This window comes from Rattus norvegicus, chromosome 1 (genome assembly GCF_036323735.1).
Source record: "Rattus norvegicus strain BN/NHsdMcwi chromosome 1, GRCr8, whole genome shotgun sequence".
NCBI classification, from domain to species: Eukaryota; Metazoa; Chordata; class Mammalia; order Rodentia; family Muridae; genus Rattus; species Rattus norvegicus.
In genome coordinates this window covers 56,289,549-56,317,031 of record NC_086019.1, presented here as the reverse complement: position 1 = coordinate 56,317,031, position 27,483 = coordinate 56,289,549, and the positions used below count along the sequence as shown (strand labels likewise).

Here is a 27,483-nt window from a genome sequence, read left to right as displayed (position 1 = left end):
CATTTTGAATGAGCTATCCTCCACTGTCTCGGGCATTTGAGTACTCCTTTCCCAGTTGGTGAATCTGTTTGGGAAGATTCAGGAGGTGTGCCCTTGCTGGAGAAAGAATGTCATCTGGGCTGGACTTGAGGTTACTGTGATTTTCGTGACTCCCAGTGCACCTTCTGCTTTGTACTTGTGATTCTAGATGTGAGCCCTCAGTTTCCTGCTCCTTCCACCATGCCTTGTTTTTTTGGTTTTTGTTTGTTTGTTTGTTTGTTTTTTATTAACTTGAGTATTTCTTATTTACATTTTGAGTGTTATTCCCTTTCCCGGTTTCCAGGCAAACATCCCCCTAATCCCCCCCTTCTTTATGGGTGTTCCCCTCCCCCTCCCCCCCATTGCCGCCCTCCCCCCAACAATCACGTTCACTGGGGGTTCAGTCTTGGCAGGAGCAAGGGCTTCCCCTACTACTGGTGCTCTTACTAGGATATTCATTGCTACCTATGAGGTCAGAGTCCAGGGTCAGTCCATGTATAGTATTTAGGTAGTGGCTTAGTCCCTGGAAGCTCTGGTTGGTTGGCATTGTTGTTCATATGGATCTCGAACCCCTTCGAGCTCTTCCAGTTCTTTCTCTGATCCCTTCAACGGGGGTCCTATTCTCAGTTCAATGGTTTGCTGCTGGCTTTCGCCTCTGTATTTGCTGTATTCTGGCTGTGTCTCTCAGGAGCGATCTACATCCGGCTCCTGTCTGCCTGCACTTCTTTGCTTCATCCATCTTGTCTAATTGGGTGGCTGTATATGTATGGGCCACATGTGGGGCAAACTCTGAATGGGTGTTCCTTCAGTCTCTGTTTTAATCTTTGCCTCTCTCTTCCCTGCCAAGGGTATTCTTGTTCCCCTTTTAAAGAAGGAGTGAAGCATTCACATTTTCATCATCCATCTTGAGTTTCATTTGTTCTAGGTATCTGGGGTAATTCAAGCATTTGGGCTAATAGCCACTTACCAATGAGTGCATACCATGTATGTCTTTCTGTGATTGGGTTAGCTCACTCAGGATGATATTTTCCAGTTCCAACCATTTGCCTACAAATTTCATAAAGTCATCTTTTTTGATAGCTGAGTAATATTCCATTGTGTAGATGTACCACATTTTCTGTATCCATTCCTCTGTTGAAGGGCATCTGGGTTCTTTCCACCTTCTGGCTATTATAAATAAGGCTGCGATGAACATAGTGGAGCACGTGTCTTTTTTATATGTTGGGGCATCTTTTGGATATATGCCCAAGAGAGGAATAGCTAGATCATCAGGCAGTTCAATGTCCAATTTTCTGAGGAACCTCCAGACTGATTTCCAGAATGGTTGTACCAGTCTGCAACCCCACCAACAATGGAGGAGTGTTCCTCTTTCTCTGCATCCTTGCCAGCATTTGCTGTCACCTGAGTTTTTGATCTTAGCCATTCTCACTGGTGTGAGGTGAAATCTCAGGGTTGTTTTGATTTGCATTTCCCTTATGACTAAAGATGTTGAACATTTCTTTAGGTGTTTCTCAGCCATTCGGCATTCCTCAGCTGTGAATTCTTTGTTTAGCTCTGAACACCATTTTTTAATAGGGTTATTTGTCTCCCTGCGGTCTAACTTCTTGAGTTCTTTGTATATTTTGGATATAAGGCCTCTATCTGTTGTAGGATTGGTAAAGATCTTTTCCCAATCTGTTGGTTGCCGTTTTGTCCTAACCACAGTGTCCTTTGCCTTACAGAAGCTTTGCAGTTTTATGAGATCCCATTTGTCGATTCTTGATCTTAGAGCATAAGCCATTGGTGTTTTGTTCAGGAAATTTTTTCCAGTGCCCATGTGTTCCGGATGTTTCCCTAGTTTTTCTTCTATTAGTTTGAGTGTGTCTGGTTTGATGTGGAGGTCCTTTATCCACTTGGACTTAAGCTTTGTACAGGGTGATAAGCATGGATCGATCTCCATTCTTCTACATGTTGACCTCCAATTGAACCACCACCATTTGCTGAAAATGCTATCTTTGTTCCATTGGATGGTTTTGGGTCCTTTGTCAAAAATCAAGTGACCATAGGTGTGTGGGTTCATTTCTGGGTCTTCAATTCTATTCCATTGGTCTATCTGTCTGTCTCTGTACCAATACCATGCAGTTTTTTTCACTATTGCTCTGTAATACTGCTTGAGTTCAGGGATAGTGATTCCCCCTGAAGTCCTTTTATTGTTGAGGATACTTTAGCCATCCTGGGTTTTTTGTTATTCCAGATGAACTTGCAAATTGTTCTGTCTAACTCTTTGAAGAATTGGATTGCTGTTTTGATGGGGATTGCATTGAATCTGTAGATGTTTTGGTAAAATGGCCATTTTTACTATATTAATCCTGCCAATCCATGAGCATGGGAGATCTTTCCATCTTCTGAGGTCTTCTTCAATTTCTTTCTTCAGTGTCTTGAAGTTCTTATTGTACAAATCTTTTACTTGCTTTGTTAAAGTCACACCGAGGTACTTTATATTATTTGGGTCTATTATGAAGGGTGTCGTTTCCCTAATTTCTTTCTCGGCTTGTTTCTCTTTTGTGTAGAAGAAGGCTACTGATTTATTTGAGTTAATTTTATATCCAGCCACTTTGCTGAAGTTGTTTATCAGCTTTAGTAGTTCTCTGGTGGAACTATTGGGATCACTTAAATATACTATCATATCATCTGCAAATAGTGATATTTTGACTTCTTCTTTTCCGATCTGTATCCCCTTGACCTCCTTTTGTTGTCTGATTTCTCTGGCCAGAACTTCAAGAACTATATTGAATAAGTAGGGAGACAGTGGGCAGCCTTGTCTAGTCACTGATTTTAGTGGAATTGCTTCAAGTTTCTCTTCATTTAGTATAATGTTAGCAACTGGTTTGCTGTATATGGCTTTTACTATGTTTAGGTATGGGCCTTGAATTCCTATTCTTTCCAGGACTTTTATCATGAAGGGGTGTTGTATTTTGTCAAATGCTTTCTCAGCATCTAATGAAATGATCATGTGGTTTTGTTCTTTCAGTTTGTTTATATAATGGATCACGTTGATGGTTCTCCATATATTAAACCATCCCTGCATGCCTGGGATGAAGCCTACTTGATCATGATGGATGATTGTTTTGATGTGCTCTTGGATTCGGTTTGCCAGAATTTTATTGAGTATTTTTGTGTCGATATTCATAAGGGAAATTGGTCTGAAGTTCTCTTTCTTTGTTGGGTCTTTGTGTGGTTTAGGTATAAGAGTAATTGTGGCTTCATAGAAGGAATTCAGTAGTGCTCCATCTGTTTCAATTTTGTGGAATAGTTTGGATAATATTGCTATGAGGTCTTCTATGAAGGTCTGATAGAATTCTGCACTAAACCTGTCTGGACATGGGCTCTTTTTGGTTGGGAGACCTTTAATGACTGCTTCTATTTCCTTAGGAGTTATGGGATTGGTTAACTGGTTTATCTGTTACTGATTTAACTTCGGTACCTGGTATCTGTCTAGGAAATTGTCCATTTCCTGCAGATTTTCAAGTTTTGTTGAATATAGGCTTTTATAGTAAGATCTGATGATTTTTTGAATTTCCTCTGAATCTGTAGTTATGTCTCCCTTTTCATTTCTGATTTTGTTAATTTGGACACACTCTGTGTGTCCTCTCGTTAGTCTGGTTAAGGGTTTATCTATCTTGTTGATTTTCTCAAAGAACCAACTTTTGGTTCTGTTGTTTCTTTCTATGGTCCTTTTTGTTTCTACTTGGTTGATTTCAGCTCTGAGTTTGATTATTTCCTGCCTTCTACTCCTCCTGGGTGTATTTGTTTCTTTAGGCTGTAGAGCGTTTAGGTGTGCTGTCAAGCTGCTGACATATGCTCTTTACTGTTTCTTTCTGCAGGCACTCAATGCTATGAGTTTTCCTCTTAGCACAGCTTACATTGTGTCCCATAAGTTTGGGTATGTTGTACCTTCATCTTCATTAAATTCTAAAAAGTTTTTAATTTCTTTCTTTATTTCTTCCTTGACCAGATTATCATTGAGTAGAGCATTGTTCAATTTCCACGTATATGTGGGCATTCTTCCCTTATTGTTATTGAAGACCAGTTTTAGGCCGTGGTGGTCTGATAGCATGCATGGGATTATCTCTATCTTTCTGTACATGTTGAGGACCGTGTTTTGACCAATTATATGGTCAGTTTTGGAGAAAGTACCATGAGGAGCTGAGAAGAAGGTATATCCTTTTGCTTTAGGATAGAATGTTCTATAAATATCTGTTAAGTCCATTTGGCTCATGACTTCTCTTAGTCTGTCTACGTCTCTGTTTAATTTCTGTTTCCATGATCTGTCCATTGATGAGAGTGGGGTGTTGAAATCTCCTACTATTATTGGGTGAGGTGCAATGTGTGTTTTGAGCTTTAGTGAGGTTTCTTTTACGTATGTAGGTGCCCTTGTATTTGGGGCATAGATATTTGGGATTGAGAGTTCATCTTGGTGGATTTTTCCTTTGATGAATATGAAGTGTCCTTCCTTATCTTTTTTGATGACTTTTAGTTGAAAATTGATTTTATTTGATATTAGAATGGCTACTCCAGCTTGCTTCTTCCGACCATTTGCTTGGAAATTTGTTTTCCAGCCTTTCACTCTGAGGTAGTGTCTGTCTTTGTCTCTGAGGTGTGTTTCCTGTAGGCAGCAGAATGCAGGGTCCTCATTGCGTATCCAGTTTGTTAATCTATGTCTTTTTATTGGGGAGTTGAGGCCATTGATGTTGCGAGATATTAAGGAATAGTGATTATTGCTTCCTGTAATATTCATATTTGGATATGAGGTTATGTTTGTGTGCTTTTCTTCTCTTTGTTTTGTTGCCAAGACGATTAGTTTCTTGCTTCTTCTAGGGTATAGCTTGCCTCCTTATGTTGGGCTTTACCATTCATTATCCTTTGTAGTGCTGGATTTGTAGAAAGATATTGTGTAAATTTGGTTTTGTCATGGAATATCTTGGTTTCTCCATCTATGTTAATTGAGAGTTTTGCAGGATACAGTAACCTGGGCTGGCATTTGTGTTCTCTTAGGGTCTGTATGACATCTGTCCAGGATCTTCTGGCTTTCATAGTTTCCGGCGAAAAGTCTGGTGTGATTCTGATAGGTCTGCCTTTATATGTCCACCATGCCTTGTAGTCATGGAACTTAACCTCTGGTAACAAGTGGTCTCTGTAATAGGATCACTAACTCCCTACTTCTTTTATAGTTTGCTGTGCTCATGGCATTTCTGTCACAGAAATACAAATGTAACTAATGCAGATGGTGATGTAATGGAGTGGACTCTTGCTGTGTGACACCTGATCCTGCCAGGTTGTGCTTGTTTGGTTCTTGTTTAGGGGAATATGGAAAACTTTGGAACTTTGACCTAGAAGTTGTTGAATGGTCTAAGAAGAGCTTAATGGTCTATACTGGCAGGAGCTTGGAATGCTCAGGAGTGCCAAGAACTATTCAGACTGGGGAAGCCCAGAACAAGGGGATTCGGAAGGGAACAATGTTTACGACTGGCTAATGATATTTCCTGTGATGCTCTTACAGAAATATGGGTTCCTTCTTCCCACACCCTAACACCTTACCTGAGGCTAAATTTAAAAGTAATAAACAAAATTATTTGGTGCAGATTTGAAGAGAGCCTTGTATAACCACTGTCATGTTGTTCTTAGCAATTACTCTTAACAGGTCTATAATGAATCAAAGCAAAGGAGGCAAAAAAGAAATAAAAAATTATAGTTTGGAGTGAAAAGGACACTGGGAAGATTAATATTATAATGAATGCCCATGCCAGAAGAGAGCCTGAAATTTCTTAGAAGAATAGCACCTTAATAAGAGGCCATCTCTCCTCAAGGAACGACATCACTAAACTAAGCTTCTATTCTGTAATCAGGAGTAACTGATTTAGGGTTTTACTGCTGTGAACAGACACCATGAACAGAGGTACTCTTAAAGAACACATTTGTGTCTGGCTTACAGATTCAGTGGTTTACTTTACTGTCATCAAGGTGGGAGCATGGCAGCATCTAGGCAGACATGGTGCAGGAGGACCTGAGAGTTCTACATCTTCATCTGAAGGCCTCTAGGAGAAAACTGATTTCCAGGCAGCTCAGACAAGAAACGTAAAGGTCACAGCCACAGTGACACATGTATTTCATCAAGGCCACACTTAGTCCACACCTCCAAATAGTCCCACTCCCTGGCCTTACTGTTTTCAAATCGCCACAGGAACATTAGACATTTTCAGTTCCTGGAATCACCTTTGATCAGAAGCTGCGGCTGCTGTGGTTCATGGGGCCCAGGTCTTTCCAGAATCAGGCATCTTCTCATGTATTCTCATTGGTCACTGGAAGTAAAGAAGCTCAGCAAAGGACTGCTGTGTGGGCTGAGACAGCTGAGAAAGTCTGCTTGGGAAGGTGTGTCAATTTTTGTCTCTACATAGAGACAGGATAGGGGTTACCTGACCTTCCCTGGCCAGTTTCCATTTGGGACCCCTGGACTGTAATCATTGTCTGGTAGGCAAGTGTCATTTGGCATTCAATGTCATGTTGTGCCTATTGTGTACCCAAATTTGATACAAGACTTGAGAATGTAGGCTTGAAAGGTATCCAGTTCCTAATCTGGGGAGGAGAAGAGCAGGCCTGAGAGGAACAGGCTTCATGTGCAGAGGGAGGTCCATCTGTACATGGGTGAGAGAAATTCAGAGAATGTTAATCAAATCTGGCAATCTGGGGGAGGGTGCAAACAATCAATGACAGTAAAGTCAGCTTCAAACTTGGGAGAAGGTTTGTTGCCACTGTTTGCACACCATGCTTCAGAGATGGTGACTCACAGAGAAGCTCTGTCTTGAGTTCATGGCACTGAGCATGTGAGCTGAGCACTTGACATCTCAAGTTCTATATGTTGTCAGGGGCCTTACACAAAGGCCCTTATCTACCTGCCAGCATGTTGCTTTACTAGTAGTAGTCACATGAATTTAAATTTCCTACTTGTTTGTGTTCTTAAATGCTCACCGATTAGTTTTAGCTGAGTTTCCTAGGAGACTTTGCTCTCACATGCTGTAAGTTTTAAAGATATGGTGATTAATATGAATAACTTTTCATAGGTCAATGCAGGGCCCACAGTGACCTCACCTTGCTATCTTGAGCTGTTAACTCCTGGGCAAAGTTTCTCAAGAGTCTCTGCCTCAGAAAGAAATGTGGTACTGTGATTTCATAATCTACCTACATTCCTTGTGTCACCCAATATATCAGCTAGAGTGAGGGGATCCTCCCCTGTTCAGGACAATTTAGATACTGCTTCCCCAGCAGGAATGGAAGGGCCACTTCCTGCCTCTGCAGGGGCAGTCCCTGGTGTTCACTGTAATGTTACTCATCACTTGCACCTTGAATCAGTTGTTCCACTGGAGCACGAAGCCTCCACTTTATTCTGGGAGATGACAAGGTGTCTCCAGCTAGGGACAGTGGTCCAAACATGAGTTTAAATGAGGGCAGTGAGGGTGGTGTACACACATTGTGGGTTTCATATTGAGTGCTACTGAAGTTCATGTACTTCCTACTAGATTCATCTGTGAGTGACATGTGATCTTTGTATTAAACTTTACCTTCAGGTTCAAGATTTCATGGTAGACCAAGGCCCTACTTTCTTTTTAAGATATCCTAGGAAGTGGATATAAAAGAGAAAATATAGTTCAGAAAACGGACCTAGGCGTACAGCACTTGCTTACATGTGCAAGTCCCTGTGCTCAACTCCAAGACCACACAATATGCCTTATAGATAGATGATGTAGGCCCTTAAGTTCTTCTGACAGCCCACATGTGGACGAGGTATACACAGGCCATAACCTGTCTTCTCAACTCTTGCATGATTATAGGGTCATATGAGACCTTTCTGACGACCGTGAAATATAAGGCTACTCCTATGTCCCATATGTCATTCTTTGGACTATTATGAAGTTTGCCTAGGCAGAGTTCAAAGGCAGCAAAGTGTAACCACCATAGTATTGGTTCAGCATTTGCCCTAGTTCAACTTGTGTACTGAAGCCAAAGTGCATAGCTGTGACTTTTCCATTCCTGTCCAACAAAACATCATCTGTTTTCAGGCACATTCACGCCCAGAGAAGGCTGTACTGTGGCTGTACTGGGCCTGTCTGCTATTCACAGGCATACTCAGCCATGCCACCCAGCACATCCCAAGCTCTATTTGGAGTGCTTTGGTACCACAGGAGACTTGTGTTGGTGGACACACTGACAAACGAAGTACCTAGACCCTACCAAGCTCCTGTCCACACTTGACTCATGACCAGAGCCAGCAGTATGAGCAGCTGGGTAAAAATGGAGACATTTGCACTTTCGTCCTTTTTTTTAATACAACAAAATGTTTAATGAGCAAATTCGTATTAGCAAATATGAAACTGCCACAAGGAGGAGCAGGACTGAGACCACTGGTTGAAGGTCAGGAAGACTAAAACGAACCAACTACTTAAGAAACCAGGGTGGAGAATGATGAGGACCAGAAGCCAGAGGACAGGAACTGTGGCCCTAAAAAAGGAGAGGGTAGGGTACTGAGGGCCAGACAACCAAATTCAAAGTAGTTTTGCCATAAAATACAAATATGCTATGTTCCTAGCATGCTGGCGGGGGGGTACTTTCTTCCTTGGTAGCACTTGTGAACCCCAGGACCAGGTGACAAGCTTGAGGCCAGGCAAGGAAAGAGGATCAGAGTGACCTTACCTGAGCTTGAGGGATAAAAACCTCAGAGAGGGGAGGGACTACCCTTGGCTCAGACTCTTCAGGGACATATGTGATGAGGGGAAGCTAAGGAAAGGCAAGGAGGACACACCCCCTTGGTACCAGGTGGTGTGTGTGTGTGTGTGTGTGTGTGTGTGTGTGTGTGTGTGTGTGTGTGTGTGTGTTTGCACATGCTCATGTGCATGTGTGCCTATATATGCACCTGCATGTGTGCCTGTGTGTGTGTCAGGGGGGCATGTCTTGACACCAGTCCTGCCCCATGCTGGTCATTCACAGTTGGCACAGTCCCCACTTAACACTAGGGTTTTTGTTCCCAAACTTTTTCTAATAGAAGCTAACATACCTCTTGGTCAGGGATAGTTAACGCACTTCATAAGAATGGGGAACACTGATCTTTTGGGATTGAAACCTGAGCTAGCTTGGGGGTCCTCCTCCTCCCATGGTTCCCAGTCTGTTTGTTATCACATTGTCCAGACAATAGAACGCTCAGCTCTGCCTGTGCCCCAGTGTGAGTCATTGCATCAACTGACATCCTGACTGGTTGTCCAAACTCCACGTTCTGGCTGAGCTCAGGACCCACAGGAGAAGGCCTAGATGAGGAGGTTCTGCCCTACCCAGCCAGGTAGACTTGAGCTCCACACTGACGAATGTTAGAAGGGATCCAGATGTGGCTCTCACACAATGCTGGCACAACTACCAAGAATCTGAGCTCAGCAGTGACATTCAAGTCTCCTCTTGCCCAAGTAAATGGACATCAAATACTTCTTTGGACCTTGGGCAGTAAAGGAATCATGAGGGCTCCATGGGTAGATAACGTACCATATACCTTCCCAGAGCCCATGAACTGCACCTGCTTACTGGCCCCTGAACCTGCTTGACTAAGGTGAGGAGAGGAGACCCCAAACAGCCCTATACCACTGCCCCAGGAACACTATCATGCCAGGTGGAGGCAGCCCCCACAGCCTGAGGAATGGGGTAAGGATTCTTTCCCATTGCATCCACTGGTGTTTTGTTTGCAAGGTTTGGGTGGAAGTGAGACATACTGCAAGGGAGGCCTTTGTGTTGCTTACTGTACTTAAAAGCAAGACATGGGAAAAGGACCTACAGAGTTTTGATCTAAGACATCCTGCAGTAGCCAGCTCTGGGTCCTTGGAGCTTAGGCAGGCTTTACAGTCATAGAGCTCCCTCTACTGCCCAAGTTTCACCATGACAACTCTTGCAGATAAGACAGGAGCCCAAGCTGCTTCAGGGCTAACATAGACACTTGTTTCTCTCAGACACGTTTGCACCTGAGAATCTTAGGAGCTTAGTTTCAGTGAAGGAAGAATAGGGCCCACCACATGCCCTAAGCTAATGACAGAACTGGCTGCCTATCTTCTAAAAGTGGGCAGGCAAAAAGACCTTTATAGTGTGCATCAGGGTTGAGGGCCAAAAACTGCCTTGCCCAGACATGGCCAAAGGCTGCTGGTTCTGGAATGTTACCAAAAAACCTTAAAGGCTGGCTGGCACAGACAGGGCTGCTGTATGGCTCTTGCCTACACTACAATATCTGGCAGGGGTGGATCTTTGCCAGGCTAGCACAGAATGAACTTCATGCCATTGAGAGGAGCTAACCAGTGTGCAGTCTCAGGTTTCGCTGGGTGATCTAGTCATGAGCTGTCTGTATGACTGAGCAGACAGGCATTGTCCAGGCTGAGGACATACTGGTCACCTCTGTGGTTGTTCTCTTCCTCTTCAACCTGCAGAAAGATACAGCAACATGGTGGTAGTCCTCACCATGACTGTTGGTGCTTTCTATGCTCTTACAATCCCAGGGCTCCAGGTCTACCCAGACTGTTCTAATTCTGGCATAGACAATCTGTCCTGGGTGTGATAGGTCATCCTGTTGGTTCTCTGTCTTAGCTCTCATGGCACACTGCCCTCTATATTGCCCCATGCTGTTTCCTCCAACCTTTCCAGCATGCAACAGCTCCATGTCCTGCCCCACCTACTTTATGATCCCTGATAATTTCAGATATTTTAATGTTCTTCCAGGCTGGGCTGTGGCCTCGTGTGGGGCTCACATTCATCCTAGAGGTTCTTGGGAGCCTCCATGCCATGGCGTAGGACCTCTTTTTGTCCACACTGGGTCGAGTGATTCCATCCAGTGTAGTATTCTCTCCCTATTGTTGAATTTTAGCACTTATGTCTTTCAGGAATGGCTCTAGATGTGGTCATCGTATACTACCCTGAAAGAACCGCCAGAGTTCCAGGACGGCCACCTTTCACTTAAGCAAACTTGTCCACAGACTGTGTGGGTCCCATCAGCTGAGAGTAGCCTTCACATTGCAGTGATGTGCATATTTCTGCTTTTCAGCCACGATGGACTTTAGGATCTTCCCTGAGGACCCTACACGAACCACAGGTAGGAGATGTGTAAATGGGGCATGTTATTGGTTCAATTCTTCAGTGTGGTGCCTTAAGCTGACAGACTTTTGGGAGGGCATGTGCTTCTCTATTACATGAGTTAGTTCCATTGTTGGCCTGGATTCTGCTGTGACTGCCTCTTATGCTCTCTCCTCCCACTCTTTAACTGTTCCTAACTCTCAGTGAGTCCAGCATCGTGCTGGCTGGTCAATCAGCCTTCATGCCAGTCTAGATTCAGTCCAGAAACACAGAGCCCACACTGTCCTCTACCGGGGTTTCACAGGGCTGCTGGTTTAGTTTCTCCAGTGCCCTATGGTGGTACAAACTCAAGTTTCTTAGGTCCCTAGGGGTCTGGTAAAAACCCTTTAGTACAAGATAGAGGTAAAGAAGGGTAGAAATAAAGTCTTGCAGTTCTTCATGTACACCTCTCCAAGGCTCTACACTCTTCTGGTCCTGGTGTGCCACTCAGCAAGCCCTCCCACTAAGGCTCTGTGCCTGAAGCAGAGGACCACTGCTAAACCAGTGTTCCCAAGGAATTGGCTGTACCTGCAGCGTGACCTGTAGAGGATTCTCCACAACCCTGAGGACCCAATTTGAAAATCTTAGTTGGGCAGTGTGTGGGAGCCATCCAGGCTATATGGAGACCTTACCCAGAATTTGACCTCAAGCCCTGCACCCTGATTAGCTTGACCCACACTCCTGCAAAGGTCTCTGGGTGGCTGCTGAGATGAGTTGGAGGAGGATGAGGAAGAAAAGACAGGTAAATCAGGGCCAAGACAGGAGCACTGCCCGTACTCACTGTGGTGGCCCATCGTGTCCTGGGCTCATTCCTGCTGTAACTCTCAAGTAGGAACCACACATCCTTCCTCATGGGACTGTCCGTGATGAGGCCAGCTGAGGATCTGACCTGTCAGCAAGAAAGACAGGAGCTGTATGTGCCACAAACCAGAGCACAGTGTCCCATATAAGGCCATCTCACAAATGATGCCATGTCCTCCCCAGAGTGGCTCCAGTCAGGGTTAGGAGTGGCTCATGTATTCTGAGCTCTCTGCTACTCCTGCAGACACAGGAATGGTGCCTTCTCATGCTCATCTATCCTGAGCCCAGGGATCAGCCAGAGGTCATACTCATGGGAATTCAGACTCAGTTCAATCTGCTATCCTGTAGCCCATGAGTCTGGACTCAACTTTAGTGGTCAAGGCCAGTGGTTTTTTCCTGGACAAGACTTTGAGAATGTAGCCACACACAGTGTTAGTGACACATTGCATGCCCTTGACTGGCCTTCAATGTAGTAGTCCTGAGTGACCATTCCAGCGTGCACCCAGGGATTCAGACTAGCAATGGCCAGATCAGGCTCTTTGCTACTTGGGCCTATAGCTCACCCCCAGTGTAGTTCCATGTGGCCTGGCTGCTGCAGCTCCTCCAGAAGCTACCAGATGTTTTCCCACAGAATCCTGCAGTCCCTGTGGGCTCTTCCACAGACATCTCACACTCTCTCTGAGGGGATTTAGCCTGGATGCCTGCTGTGTGGGAGCTGCCTTGGCTCGTGGAGCAGAGTGAGAGGCAGGGGAGATGTTGTCTGCTGGTCTTATTGTCCTCAGTGTCCAGGGCTTCCGTGCTCTTTGGGTCCAGGTCCAGCTCCAGTGGGTCACTAATGTAAATCCAGCCCATACAAGTTCCACACACCATGGGGTATAGGGTAGACCATGACTGAGGGGGAACCAATCAATCCAAGGACCCTGTGAGGACCAGGTCACCTCTCAGGCATGATGCAAGGCCAGGAGCTCTGTGTGCCCTGACAGAGGGGGATTGGACCCTGACTCCCATGAAATGCTTCTTCAGACCTATTACGTCATCAGCTCTGAGAGCATTAAGAACATATCACACTGCTTGCCTCTGCCATGTAACTCTATCTTCCAGGGCTGCAGGACCTCAGGAATATTAGCGGTCTTCTATGAACATTAATATTCTGTTAAATCACTTTGATAAATAGTTCTCAGCATGATACCTGTCTCCAGAAGTAGTCATTCAGCAATTCTCATGGGCACGGGGAAGCAAAATCTTCCTACTGCTCCTCCTCTTCCTCCTCCTCCTCCTCCTCCTCTTCCTCCTCCTCCTCTTCCTCCTCCTCCTCTTCCTCCTCCTCCTCCTCCTCCTCCTGCTGCTGCTGCTGCTGCTGCTGCTGCTGCTGCTGCTGCTGCTGCTGCTGTTACTCCTGTTGCTGCTGTAGCTTTGTTGGAAGCATCAGCAAAGCCCATAAGCTCAGCATCCATGGAATGAGGTGGGGTTGGGAATTGCAGACAGGTGCACATATCTGTCCAGATGATGACCTCTTACAGGACATAGGTGTAGGGTTGTGCATGGACACTTAGGCACAGAAGGAGGTATGCATACACATGCAAACACTCCCTCTTACACAGAGGTTAACATGATGTACAGAAAACCAAGTCCATCCTGAATGTGGGGCTCACTTTAGTTGTTACATTCCGATGGTAGAACAGACGTGTGTGAGGACAAGAAGCTCTGTGGTCCCTGGGGCCAGAAGGAAGAGAGTGGCTATGCTGACACAGTTAAAATAAACTCTCACAGTCTATGATAGCCAGGTCACAGGACCCAGGCAGCTGTGTTATTTGTGAGCACCGAGGGCAGCCAGAAGCTAACTATTGAGCACTGACTGGACCAAGCCCAGAAAGGGTCTCTGTTTTTCAGAGTGCTGCGGGCAGTGCAGTGTGTAGCACTTTCCTTTTGAAGACTCTTCTGGGGTTTTGAGTCCCCTGTAGAGGAGCCTCATGTCTGAAGACACTAAGCCTATGAGGAAAGATCCTCATGTGCAGAGTTCATTGAAAGGCCTGAGAGCAGAAAAGCAAAGAAAGAGCAAAATGTGCCCCTTCTGCTCACTGTGGTTCAGCTTCTGCCTTTGCAGCTGAGCTCAGGTGCCCTGGAGTCCTCCCTAGCCTGAGTCAGTGGTCTAAAGTTCAAGTCACTGCTTTCTGGTTTGTAGTTTCAAACGCAGCACAGTTTCAGGCAAGAAAAGCTGTGAACACTATCTAGACCTTGCTGTCTACATTTGACGGGGACTGTTGAGCCCCAAAGAAAGCAAGGTCTATAAGGTCAGGTATTACAGGACTGGGCTAGGGCTGGAATCCAAGTTCCCTTCTCCCTCTGCTGTGGGCAGATGGTGAGCCTTGTAATTGGTTCTTACTCTGTACAGGGGTAGAAACAAAGGGTCTTATGGGAGCTCTGGCACAGGCCTGCCCAGGAATGGCTTAGAGAGCCTCGCACCAGCCCAATATTTGATATGTCCCCAGCTTTGTCTAACACCTTCAGCTGTGTGCCATTTTCCCTGCCTCTTGTAAAAGACTCTAAATGTTTTCTGACAAAAGGCAATCAAGGAGGAGTTTCACAAAGACAGGTGGGGATCTGTTGGGATGTTAACATGGGCTAACACATTAGAGGGCCAGAGCCACAGGACCGATGCTTGGTGGACATTCTCCTCTGACATCCAACACAGACATCTTTGTACAGAGATCAGGAGAAGTCTTCTCTGAATAACAGTGCAGAACACCTCAGGCTCAGGGAATCAGGACTGACACCCATAGAATGCTGTAGAATGTTTGTGATACAAGGGCTCATCAACCTGGGTCCGTGTGCCTCTAGAGATGAGCACAGAACCGGGCTGTGGCTGGTTATGGTCTCAGACAGGAAGGCGGGAGGGAGCTGGTTCATGCAGTTTTTCTTTCCCTTGGCCAAAAGGAAGGACTGGAAGAAGTCTGTCTATGGAGAGTGAGGCTGGCTGGGAAACTGTATGCCGTTCTCCATTCTCACCCTGCTGGGGGCTTGGGGCTGTTGTCCAGTTAACCTCTCCACCATTCCAGTCTGCTTCTCTCCATTTAATCCATGCATCTCTGTCCCTGGGCTAGGTGACCTGGATGCAGAAGTCCTACCTGTAGCTGCCATCCAGGGCATAAGTCCCTCAGTGAGTGAATTCCAGATGGTTCTGTCTAAAGCAGCATCAAGCAGGGTAAGAACCGTGGTACATGGAAGAGGATACTGCATCCAAACGCATTTCATATAGAATCAACCCTCATGCTCAGAGACCTGATCAGTCCTATTTACCACTTTCATCATTTTTGTTATTCACTGTACTGTGAAGTGTGAATTTTTATTATATTTAACTTCGGCAAAGGGAGATAAAGAGTTTAGCACTGGAAACTCCCTAGGGCCTGGCTAGAAGGGAGGCCTGGAGACCCATGTGTGCTTCTGGGGAAAAAGCTCTTTCGTAGGATGCCTCCCTGAGTCCCAGGATGTGTGGAGGGCTCTGTGCCCTATCCAGGGTTGACCTCAGTATATTAATGGGAGCTGAGGCTTCTCTCTGATAGAACAGTACCACCCTCATGGAAGATGTCTGTGATGGTTTGTATATGCTTAGCTCAGGGAGTGGCACTATTAGGAGGCATGGTCTTGTTAAAGTAGGTGTTCATATTGGGCATGGGCTTTAAGACCCTTTTCCTATCCACATGCAAGCCAATCTTCCCCAACCAGCCTTCAGATGACGATGTGGAACTCTCACTCTCTCTGGCACCATGAATACCTGGTTGCTGCCATGCTCCCAGCTTGATGATACTGGACTGAGTCTCTGAACCTGCAATCCTGTGTTCATTAATGTTGTCCTTATAAGAGCTGCATTGGTTGTGTGTGCCTCTTCTCAACAGTAAACACTTAACTGAGACAGTGTTCATGTTCCCTTCTTCAGGTTCCAGGCTTTAGCAGCTTCAAAGATGAGCTGCATTCTCTTGGGACTATGGGACCAGAAGCCCCAGGCTGTCTGCTTGATCTGAGAGTGCTAGGACATCCTGCTCCTAAGGGAATTGTTACTGCTCCATTGCAATACTGTGAATAGCATCAGCAGGCTTCTGCTCTGTTACCCCCTGAACACAATGCTGTCTTCTCCAGGAGTGGATCCAACAGCTCTCAGAACCTCCCCAGGAACTGGGTGTTTCCCAAGGATTACCTGCACTTGGTTGCAAACCCCTATCCTGTGTTCTGAAAACTTTTCAAAGCCCATTCACCTGATACTGGTGCTTTCAGGACAGTATTCCCAAGTGTCATTTCCTACCCTGAGAGTTCACTCTCATGAGGCAACACCTGCCCTTGACAGATGATTTTCCCAAGGGGCATTGTATGTGCAGGTGAATTGTGTGTGCCAACTCTTGTCAGATCAGCACATGATGGCAGCAAGGCCCCATTTGCTCTTCGTTTTGAACTCATGATCCTGGCACTGTCTTGTTGTTATTTAGGTCCCTGTCAGTCCTGAATTGAATTTTAGCATGGGAACCCAGGGCAGTTGTCTTCAAAGATATTCCTAGTATGAACCACATCTTCACCTCACCAGACATAAAGCACAAGAAACACCAGGCAGGCAGAGAACCCTCAGGGGCTGGAGCTGGCATTTTCAAACACTCTGACTTGACCTTGGCCAGCACAGATTCAGAGGGCAGCCGCTATGTAGGAAGATCTCCTTCCTCCTCTCGGAGTTTAGAACATGTAGATTTAGGCTAAGGTGCTGGCACACATATGAGCAGAGGCAGCAGCATGGGCTTGTTCAATGTCAAAGCCTACCTGCCACCCCTGTATCACATGTCAGAGCAGCCCACCACATGAGAAGTCTAGAGGTGATGATATCCTGAGTGAATAGTCCATGTTCTGCTGCCAGTTTCTTTGCTCCCACATGGCCAACTGAAAGAAGGGATTGAAAAAGGGAAGGTGATGAAGCCCTGCAAATATATACTTGGTGCCACCAAAGACCATGGGCTCTGACTGGCGAGATCTTTCAGTTAGATTTTAAAAAATGCCTCCTCAAGATAGGTAGTAGGTACTCTCAGGAAGGTGGACCATGGTGTGGTACAATGGGGCAGGATCCATGAGGCTGGTGCTGTGGGCCAGGGACATTGGGGCAGGTAAAACTGAGTAGGAACCCTGGGCCAGGTACAACAGGGCAGGGACCCTGGATCATTTACAACAGAGCAGGGACCCTGGGGCAGGTGCAGTGTAGCAGGGACTCTGGGGGTGGTGCAATGGGGCAGGAGTCCTGGGGAAGGGATCTTGTAGTTGTGACCCTGTGGAATGTGCAACCGGCAGGGACCCTGCTGGAGGTTCACTGAGGCATGCAGCCAAGGTGGAATGTTCGGAAAGTTGTCTGTTTGCTTCATGCAGCTGCTGTCTGAAGTAGAGAACACTGCCAACTGCCCCAGAAGGGATCTTGGGAGGGCCTTGCAAGAATGCCAGAGCTCCTAACTGAGGAGTTACACGTTCCACAGATGGGCCTTTATTGAGTTGAGCAGATTCTAAGAGAGCTGTCTTGAATGAACAGCCAAAAAAAGCGGGAATGAATAACAGGCATATTGCACCAGCCATGTACAAGGTGTTTTGCTCAGAAGAGTAGGACAGGAAGAAACTGATTAAGGCAATTCACTTGTCTGTCTGTCTGTCTGTCTATCCATCTGTCTGTCTATCCATCTGACTCTCCTTCCATCCATCCATCCATCCATCCATCCATCCATCCATCCATCCATCCATCCATCCATCTCTCTGAGGGAAGTCAGCTTTTATGTGTAAGAAGAAGGTCACAGAAGCACTCCCATTTGGCAACAATGAGGTTTGTAGGGAGTGAGATAGATGGGTTATTTGTATGTTTGTTTGTTTGTTTGTTTAATGCAGGTGGTGGGATAGAATGACAGTTGTGAGCAGTTCCCATCGGCATCAACTGTACCACAGACCCAGTCTCAGTGTGACACAGAAGACAACTACCTGGAAAGTATGTCCTCTCTCTAAGGGGACAGTATAATACAATACTCTGGACTGCAGGTCAGACAAGGCCTGTGTTTAGGAGACTTGTGGACAGATGAATGTCTGTGAGTCTGGACTTAGACTCTGTGGAGGGCTCAGGTCACCTGACTGTCCTGAAGCTTCCCACTGTGATTTATTTCCCTCCTACAGAGTCAGCCACCTGAGCAACTGCATTTCCTGGTTATCCCCTAATCCACTTACACTGTGTAGAGTGTCCAGTCTTAGGGAGGGCCTGGGAATCTGAGAGACACCACTGAGCCCTCTGGGCCTGGCTGACTCAACCTGAGGCTACTCTGTGTGTCTTCATTTTGCTCACCCACCAGAGACCTCAAAAGTCAGCAGTAAAGTTGCTGAGAGGCCAGGAACCTCCATATTGGCCCAAGAGCAATTGTCCTCTTTTACAGGTTCATCCACAGAGCACGTAATTCTGATTGGTGCAACAGTCTGGAAGAGTGAAAGACGTCATCTCCCAAGGGCAAGTGCTGTGCTAGTGGACACTGAGGAGCTGCAGGGATCAGACCCCTCCCCATCCTTCTCCAGCCTCTCTTGTTCTTCCTTGAGATGTTTCCTGCAGACCTGAAAGATCCAGGCAGTCCATGACATGGGTTTGAATTTAATCTCAGGACATTTTATTCATTGCCCAAAAACTAAGACCAGATAAAATTTATTCATTCATTCATTCATTCATTCATTCATTTCTTATATATAAGTACAGGGTAGTTGTCTTTAGAAACAACAGAGAGGTCATCAGATCTAATTAGAGATATTTGTGAGCTGCCATGTGGTTGCTGGGATTTGAACTCAGGACCCCTGGAAGAGCATTCAGTGCTCTTAACCATTTATCAATCTTTCCCATTTCCAAGGTAACTTTTTTACTTTCAACAAGGTATTCTTTATTCAGGTTACATCCTGATCCCAGCTACTCTCCCTCTTCCCTTCCCAGTCCCACCATACAAATCCTTTCTAACAGTGCTCTCCCTTCTCTTTGGAGATGGGGATACTCCCTGGGTACCACACCACCCTGGGACATCTAGTCCCAGGTGGACCGAGCACATTCTGCCCCACAGATTTACAATCAGGCAGTCCGGGTATGGGGAAGAGATCCAATGGCAGGCAACAAAGACTGAGACAGTCCTGGATCTACTTGTCAGATGACCCACATGGAGACCAACTGCAGATAGCTACACCAGGCTCTGGAGTTGGTTGCACAGGCTCTAGTATACATGGTCCAAAGTATCTGACTGTAGGGGACTTCTTGTAGTGTTTTTGACCCCTCTAGTTTGCTCACAATTCTCCCTCACTCTTCCACAAGACTTCCCAAGCTCCATCTGATGTTTGGCTGTGGGTTTCAGCTTGTGGATGAAGCCTCTTCAGAGACAAGTATGTTTCTTTTCTGTCCACAAGTATATCAGAGTATCATAAATACTGTCAGAGGTTATCTCTGTCACATAGATGGATCTCACTTTGGGGCAGTCATTGATTGGTTGTTCCCTCAATCTCTGCTATATCTTTATCCCTGCACATTCATTAGCAAGATAGATTTTGAGTTGGTGCTGTGAGTGCATTGATGTCCACTTCCTCGTCTAGAAGTTCTTTCTTGCAACAAGAGGTAGCCATTTCTGTCTCTTGCTCTGGTAGGATTCTAACCTAGGGTCACCCCCGTAGACTCCCCCTATGCTCTCCCTTACCAGCCATCCAGCAAGTCACCAGAGATCCCTGCTCCCTCCTGCCCAGAAAATTTGTATTCCCACTCCCATCCCTCTCCCAAACCCCTCTCCCTTGACCTGATCACTATTTCCGTCTCCTTTCCTGCCTCTTCTCTTAACCTGTTCCATCACTTCATCCTTCTGAGAACTATTTTGTTTTCCCTCTGAGTGAGATGCACACCTCCTCATTTAGGCCGTCCAGAATTCTTTCTTCTTGTCTATCTATCTGTTATCTTACACTGTATGATAATGTCCACCTATAAGTGAGTACACACCATACGTTTTTCTGTGGTTCTGGGTTTCCTCACTCAGGATAACATTCTAAAGTTCATCCATTTGCCTAAAAAGTTCATAATGTATTTATTTTTAATAGCTGAAGAGTATTCCTTTGTATAGATATATACCTTATTTTCTGTATCCATTTTTCAGTTGAGGGGTATTTAGGCTTTTTTTAGTTCTTGGCTATGACAGATAAAACCAGTATGAACAAAGTTCATCAAGCATCCTTGTGGGATGGTGGGGCATCTTTTGCGTATATGTCCAGGGGTTGTTTTGCTAAGTCCAGTGGTAAAACGATTCCCACTTTTCTGAGAAACTGCCAATATGATTTTGAAAGTGGATATACAAGTTTGCAATCCAAGCAGCAATGGAGGAGTATTCCCTTTTTTCCACATCCTCACCAGCATGTGCTGGATGTCACTTGAGATTTTTATTTTAGTCATTCTGATTCATGTAAGTTGGAATCACAGGGTGCTTTTGATTTGGATATACCTGATGACCAAGGATGGTGAACAGTTCTTCAAGTGTCTCTTGGCCCTTCGAAGTTCCGCTGATGAATTTAGCTTTGCACCCCATTATTAGATTAGGATATCTGGTTTCTTGTAGTTTAACTTGTTATTTATGTAATTTGGATATTAGTCTTTTGTGAGATATAGGCTTGGTGAAGATCCTTTTCCAACCTGTAGTCTGCCATTTCTCCTATCAAGTGTGTTCTTTTCCTTACAGAAGCTTTTCAGTTTCAAGTTTCGTTTATTGTGGATCTCAATATCTGAGCACCACTGGGGTTCTGTTCGGGAAGTTGTCTCCTGTACCAATGTGCTCAAGCCTATTTTCCAATTTCTCTTGTATCAGGTTTGACGGATAAGGTTTTATGTTGAGGTCTTTGATGCAATTGGACTTGAGTTTTGCAGAGCTTTATACATTAGGGTCATTGCATTCTTCTTTATGCCTGTATCCAATTAGACCAGCACCACCTGTTGAAGATGCTTTCTTATTTTTGTCATATGATTTTGCCTCCTTTCTTGACAATAAGCATCCATAGTTGTGTGGGTTTATTTCAGGGTCTTGGATTTCATTTTATTGATCAATCTGTCTGTTCCTATACCAATACCATATAGTTGTATTACTATAGCTCTGTAGAACAGCAGTAAATCAGAGATGGTGATTCCTCCTGAAATTCTTTTATTGTTCAGGAAAGTTTTAGCTCCCTGTGTTTGTTAAATATTTCACTTGAAGTTGAGAATTGCTCTTTTAAGGTGTGTAAAGACTTGTTTTCAGCTTTGACAGGTATTGCCTTCACAATTTAGATTGGTTTTAGTAAGATGGTAGTTTTCAAATTATTAATCCTACCTGTCCATGACCTTTCTTATGATATCTTCTTCAATTGCTTTAATCGGAGATTAAATTTTTTGTCATACAGATCTTTCCTTTTCTTATAATTGCACTGAGGCCTTTTTGTTATATTATTTGTTGCTATTGTAAATAGTAGTGTTTCCCTAATTTGTCAGTCCCTTCATTGTTTGTTTAAAAGAGTCCTACTGATTTTTTTTAGTTAAACTTGTATCCATAAACTTTGCTGATGGTGTTTATCAAATGTAGGAGTTATCTGTTCTTTTTAGCTTTGTCAGTCTTGGACCCAGAGGGCAGAATGAACGGCTGTAAAGATGACAGGGTGTTTCCTCTATCCTATCTTCTCCTTTGTCATTCCAAGGGCAGTAAGCCTAGAAATTACCTTTCCATTCTTTCTCCAAACTCCATTTTCTTACCAGACAGTGATAGCTGAGAATTCCAGACCACTACTGTGTCATGTGGACCCTGTCTGCAGGAGAATGGTCTCTTAGGGCAGGTGAAATGTTGCCTGTATGTTCTTCAATTTGCATGAGGTGGCTAGAAGGAGGTTTTTATATAAGGCACACAACACATCATTCTTCAACAATGTGAGCCTTCAGATCTGATGTAAATATTTGAGATTGAATATCTAGTTCATGATTTAATTTCAAAAATTCTAAAGAAAGGTTTCTGATTTGATGCTAGGGATTTTATTTTTATCAATTCAAATCAACATTACACTAATCGTTGGTGGACATTATAGGTGACAGTTCTGTTAGAGAGTTAACTAATTCTTCAGAGGTTCCAAAGACTCTAGGACTCTCACAGCATTACACAGCATTCTTGCAGGTAGGAGCAAAGATATCTGAGAAGAGTGGGAGCTCATAGGTGGCCGTCAAACATAGCTATCTGAAAAGATGTAAATTTAGTAAAGAGATGTAGATACACTGTCAGGAAAGGAAGAAGCGTGTTGCTGTACCTCCTGTGACTTAAGTGCTAGAAGAACACTTGTGTCAGTCGAGTCTGCAACTCTTTCTCAGCATAATAGAGTTATTTAATTTTAATTCCTGAATTTTGCACTGTCATTCCTTAGGTGATTTATGGAAAAAGACCTCAGTTTGCTTATTTTATGTGAAAGGGGATTTTATGATTTCATCACATTTTCTATTTTCAGAATCCCTAATGTGGGTTCAGAAGATTTTTCTGATCCATAGAAATCTGTGCATCAGTGAAATATGCACACTTTCAAATAAAACAGAAGCATTTTCAACCCAAAAATTCTTTTTAATACAAGCTATACGATCAAGTGTTGAAATACAAGCATAAGTATTTTTTTTTACATTTATCGAGTTTCCTATTTGAAAGTGTGTCTTTGCTTTTTCCTCTGTAAGAGAATAGAATGTCCCAGAGAGCTGATGAAGGATTTGCACACTTGTCTTGCCTAGGAAGTGCATTCTCCTTGTTTCTGCAGCACATGGGCAGCCTTTGGTGGCATAACAATACCTCCCAAAGAAGAGCAGGTACCTGCTATCCCTAGTGCATGGGAAGACAGATGCACTCAAGAACCTGCAAGCATCTGAAAAATCTGCATGTGTGTTTGTGAGACCTGTAGTGAAATAGACTTGGCCATCCCTGGGCAGTGAGGTCAGATGTGAATATGTGTTGTAAGAGCACATTGAATAGCATACATTACTGTGGGGAAATGTCTCCTTTCACTGCCCCATGCTAATGCCTGGACTCCCCAAACATATTCACTGATAAGCCCATTGCCTTAAAGGTCTTCTGGTCGTTCATGTTTGAAATGTAAGTGGCCACTCAGTACTGATGGAATGAAGGTATGCTTTATTATCATGGCACAAGGTACACTGATCAGTTCCAGCAGGCTGAAGGGTCAGTGAGATGTTGTGTCCCCTCACTCTCATGCATACTTTGCTTGAGCAGGGCAGCAGGACAGCATCCAAATCTCAGGGGATGGGTGAAATACAAGGAGGGAGTGAGGCGGTTGTTACTCAAAGGATGTAAAGTTCAGATGAACAGGGAATGACTGTGACTACTGTTATATGGTAAACTGTGACACTCCACAGTGTCCTGTAAAAAATGCAAAGGAACTTTAAGAAAGGGAAGGCATGTTTGAGGGTTTAAGGAATTTGGGGGGAACATTTTTGGAAGAGCAGAATTTATATATTAGAATTAGAGTTTGTATTTCGATATTTTAATTTACAGGTTTTTTAAATCTGTGGAGATATCCATTAGAAACTAGATTTGGTCCTGATCGAGGACCATGTCTTCTTATGCACCCTGTCCTGTGTGGGATTTGTGGCTCTGACCTACTGTTTTCCCTGGTCTCTGTACCACTTCATTTTCTGCCAAATCCTACATGATTCTTCCTCTGTCCATTCCCAGGTAATAAAGTGTTTTCAGAAACACATATACTCATGAATTTATGATACAATTAAAGCAGAATAGGTTGGTTGATTGACTTGGCAGAAGAAATGTTCATCTCCTAAAGTGCCGGGTGATTATGTTTATTTACAAAATTTTTCAACTTATTCACTCAAGGCATTGGGAGGTAAGTGCCAGTCTTGAGGTTGCTTAATCATTTTTAGCAGTATACAGATAGTACTGCCCCTGCTCACCCTGTGATCCCAGGCAGTCACATACATGACAGGTTAGGGGATCAGACGAGAAACCATATGTGTGTGTAACTGTTAACACTGTGAGAAATGAACACAGAACCTGTGCAGGTTGATTGAAGGACCCTATAAGACATTATCTGTTAGGTAGGCTCTCTTGAGATAGTAGAGGGCATGGGGAAGAGTCTCCTCCATCGGAAGGCTCAGGAGGCAGGATCGCAAGTTGGCTGGGAAAGTTAGGTCTCCAGGTGATACGAGTATTCAATGCCACAGTAAATTGATTTGTACTCTACAAGCACTGTGGGGACTCTGTTTTTCTTGAGAAGGCAGAAGCAAAGTCCCATATTCAATGAGCAGGTAATCTACCCAGGAAAACTTCTGTGGGTAGGCATACCGCTTTTGCTTATGAGTGGCCAATGAACAATACCCACCGCCCCTCCCCCTACAGACTTAGCTATGCCCTGAGGGGATTTCCAGAACAGAGTTAGTGGCAGTTTCAGCATCAAATGCCAGTGAGTATGAAGGGAGCCCAGGGAGTTTGAAACCATCTCTCCATGCTCTAAGGGACGTGGAAAAAATAAGAGAACTGGGGTTGTCATCGTAGCACTGTTTTCTGAGTCTTGAGTTCCCTTGGGATGGAGATCAAATTTTCAGAATCTTAGGGAAGTTGACCTGTTTGCTCCCAACTGTCTTTATGGCTCCTTCCTCAAACTCCCACTTGGGTCCTCTCTGACCTTGCATTTGCAGCATCAGCACATCTAGGTCCCCTGACTTGGCACCTCCCTCAGCTATGCTGAACATTCACAGACTCCATACTGAGCAGGATTTGGGAGTACAGCTACTAATACCAAAAATTATGTAACCCTACTCTTTGCCCTCATAGAGCACACAGCAGAATAAATAAATGGATAAAGTGAACAAAAATATAAACACCATGTGTGGTAATGGCTGCCAAGTAGAGAGTCTGGACCTTACCTGATCTGAAATCAGCCCCACCTAAGGCTTATGGACAGGATACTGGGAAGGGGAAAAACATTTGAAATGTAAGTAAAGAAATATATCTAATAAAAAATTAAAAAACCAACCAACCATACAAACAAACAAACAAACAAACAAACAAAAAAGACTATACTGTGACCTTACCCAGAGAGAAGATGATCTGATCTGCCTCTTAAAAGTGAGATTTTAGCAGGTAGTGTTTGCTGACCAGAGAGGTCAGATGCTTACTGAGCAGCCCCTTAGAAGACAAGGCTTGACTTCCAACTAGCAGACAAGGAAGTCTGTGGGCATGCTCCAAGGAAACTGGTGAGAGCCGCAGGCAGCATTTTGGATCTTTGCAAATTTGCCTAAGTGTACATTGAAGGAAGAAATCTCTGTTCCAGCAACAAGTGCTCAGGTCCTTAAGGAGAGCACAACTCTGCCTGCTTCAAGCTCCAGAAGCTACCCAGAAGCTTCATCCTGGGACTGTACCTTAGCACTAACTCAGGACCACTTTACCTCACCTTGAGAGACTAATCTTAGGACTTCCATCCATCCCAAGATACAGCTGGGCTTGTAGCATCAATTTCAGACTCCAGGGCACACCAAGAATGCACACTGTAATAATCTTTGTGGGCTGTCTCCACATTTGAGCAGAGGTTTCTGTGGGCTTGAGATTGGAAGTCTTGGGTCCAAGAGTTGGCTCCAGTTCTCCTCAGTTTGTAGGTAGCAGATTCCTCTTGATGTCCTGTGTTCTCCCTCTGTACCCTTCTAATGTCTGTGGCTCTAGGGTTCCCTTCATAAGGACCCCAAAGACATTACAACAGAGCCCACTTTTCAGGCTTCCTTGAATCGATGACCTTGAAGGCACTGTCTTTAAGTGTCACCTGCTTAGTGTCAGGGACTTCATCCTTCACCATATGAATTGGGGTGTATCTTGTCCAACCTAAGGCACTCAAGAGAGACTCATAGGGTCAGGGCAAACCTGACAGAAATTTCTCACAGAGCCCCATTCTAATTGGACCAGACTTTGTAAATGTTTGTGTCCCAGGTCTTTCTGGTACTGCTGTCCAAAATTGTTCTCATGGTATAAATCTGTCATTTATGGAGGGAAACTGAACAAAAGGCTTCGCATCAGTAAGGAAGAAAAAGGCAGTCGACTTGTAGATGGAATCCAATTATAAATAGAAGAGACCCTAAGGAATCTGCTAAAATTTAGCACTGAATAGTGAGTTATACAAGACCAATGAATATAAGATCTGTCAGCAGAAATGAAGCAGTTCTGTAGCCTATCAGTAAACAGCACAAAATTAAGGTAAAATTTCTATGTCATACAGCATGTTTAAAAAAATCAAAAGTATTTTCAAATTACTTTGATCAAACACATACTAAACTTTTAACTATAGCTTCTATTATTTTTGAAATCTAGAAAATAATAAACTTCATCAACATATTACAGAGATTTTCATAATCAAGTGAACACATTTAGAAATTGACAGTGTATAACTCAGAGGTTTTCAAACTCACACCATGGGCTCTCTTTACCAATCAGAGTTTAGAAGTGCAGATAATGCTGTCTCACATTACTCTGTGAGAAGATTTAGAGAGTTAATTCCCTAACAGCAGGGTCCGCATCCCAATGTGGAGACAGAATTCCCTTCAAGAGGGTCTAAATCACCTGCAGGTATGAGTAGCCCCCTCAAAGGAAGGACTGAATCTCCTGCAGGCTAGAATGACAAAAATGAGAGGATCCATAGGAGGAGGGACTTAATTTCTTCTCTGATGAGACTGGAGCACCAGCAGGAATTTGACTCTGTAGTCTGAGAGATTATTTTCATCATGATGTTCTGAGTTCCCTGAATCCACAGCTGGAACACTGAGCCACCACCAGGAACACTGAACCTGGACCAGTTGTCTCAAGGGCATTAAATACGAATTTCACTTCTTTGGCTATTAAAATCCCACCATGCTCTAGCTTCCTTCCAACATCCACCACCCTTCATTCCCCACCATCTCAGCTTCTCAATGAATCCTTCCTCTCCTTGATTTTCCAAGCCTACCTACGTCTTATGAGCACCTACACACACACACACACACACACACACACACACACACACACACACACACACACCTGGCTTTGAAGGGATCAGATTTTTATTTTTAAGGCTGAACTGTTTCTATGGCTTTCTCTGTAAACTCTGCTTCCCAGCTACTTTCCATGGCACCTTCCTGACCAAAAGATAAAAGAGTCTCGAGTGTACAGCTTGCATCCCTGGTAGTCCTCAGGTCTGGAGCTGATGGGCTCAGAGCCATGGGGTGTGTGTGGGTAGCCGGCCAGGCCTTGCTGAGGCTGACTTGTCTTGCCTCTGCAGTATGTGAAGGAGTCTTCACAACCTGACAGTTGACTTTCTCCTTGCTGAGACTGTTTCTACCATTTCTTGCACTCTGTTCAATCATGGTATTTCATGTGGGCATGTACATGCTGTGTTGGTCCATTTTTCTTTTGGATCCTGGGTTGCAGGTTAAAGAAAAAAAAGGTAGTTGAA

At 44.4% G+C, this 27,483-nt stretch overlaps 1 long non-coding RNA gene across 4 annotated transcripts in view; it reads left to right on the top strand.

Moving 5' to 3' along the window:
- LOC134482759 (uncharacterized) overlaps nucleotides 1–27,483 on the top strand; it is a 72,534-nt gene that overhangs the window by 9,660 nt on the left and 35,391 nt on the right. Inside the window, exons 3-6 of one of the 4 annotated variants that reach the window (XR_010059295.1) lie at nucleotides 10,956–11,164; nucleotides 15,087–15,187; nucleotides 17,884–17,980; nucleotides 18,417–27,483. The exon at nucleotides 18,417–27,483 is cut by the window's right edge and continues 33,812 nt beyond it. This is a non-coding gene — a long non-coding RNA (uncharacterized LOC134482759). Of the gene's footprint in view, nucleotides 1–10,939; nucleotides 11,165–15,086; nucleotides 15,188–17,883; nucleotides 17,981–18,416 lie in introns of all 4 variants that reach the window. The other 3 variants (XR_010059305.1, XR_010059287.1, XR_010059292.1) reach the window with 3 other exon arrangements.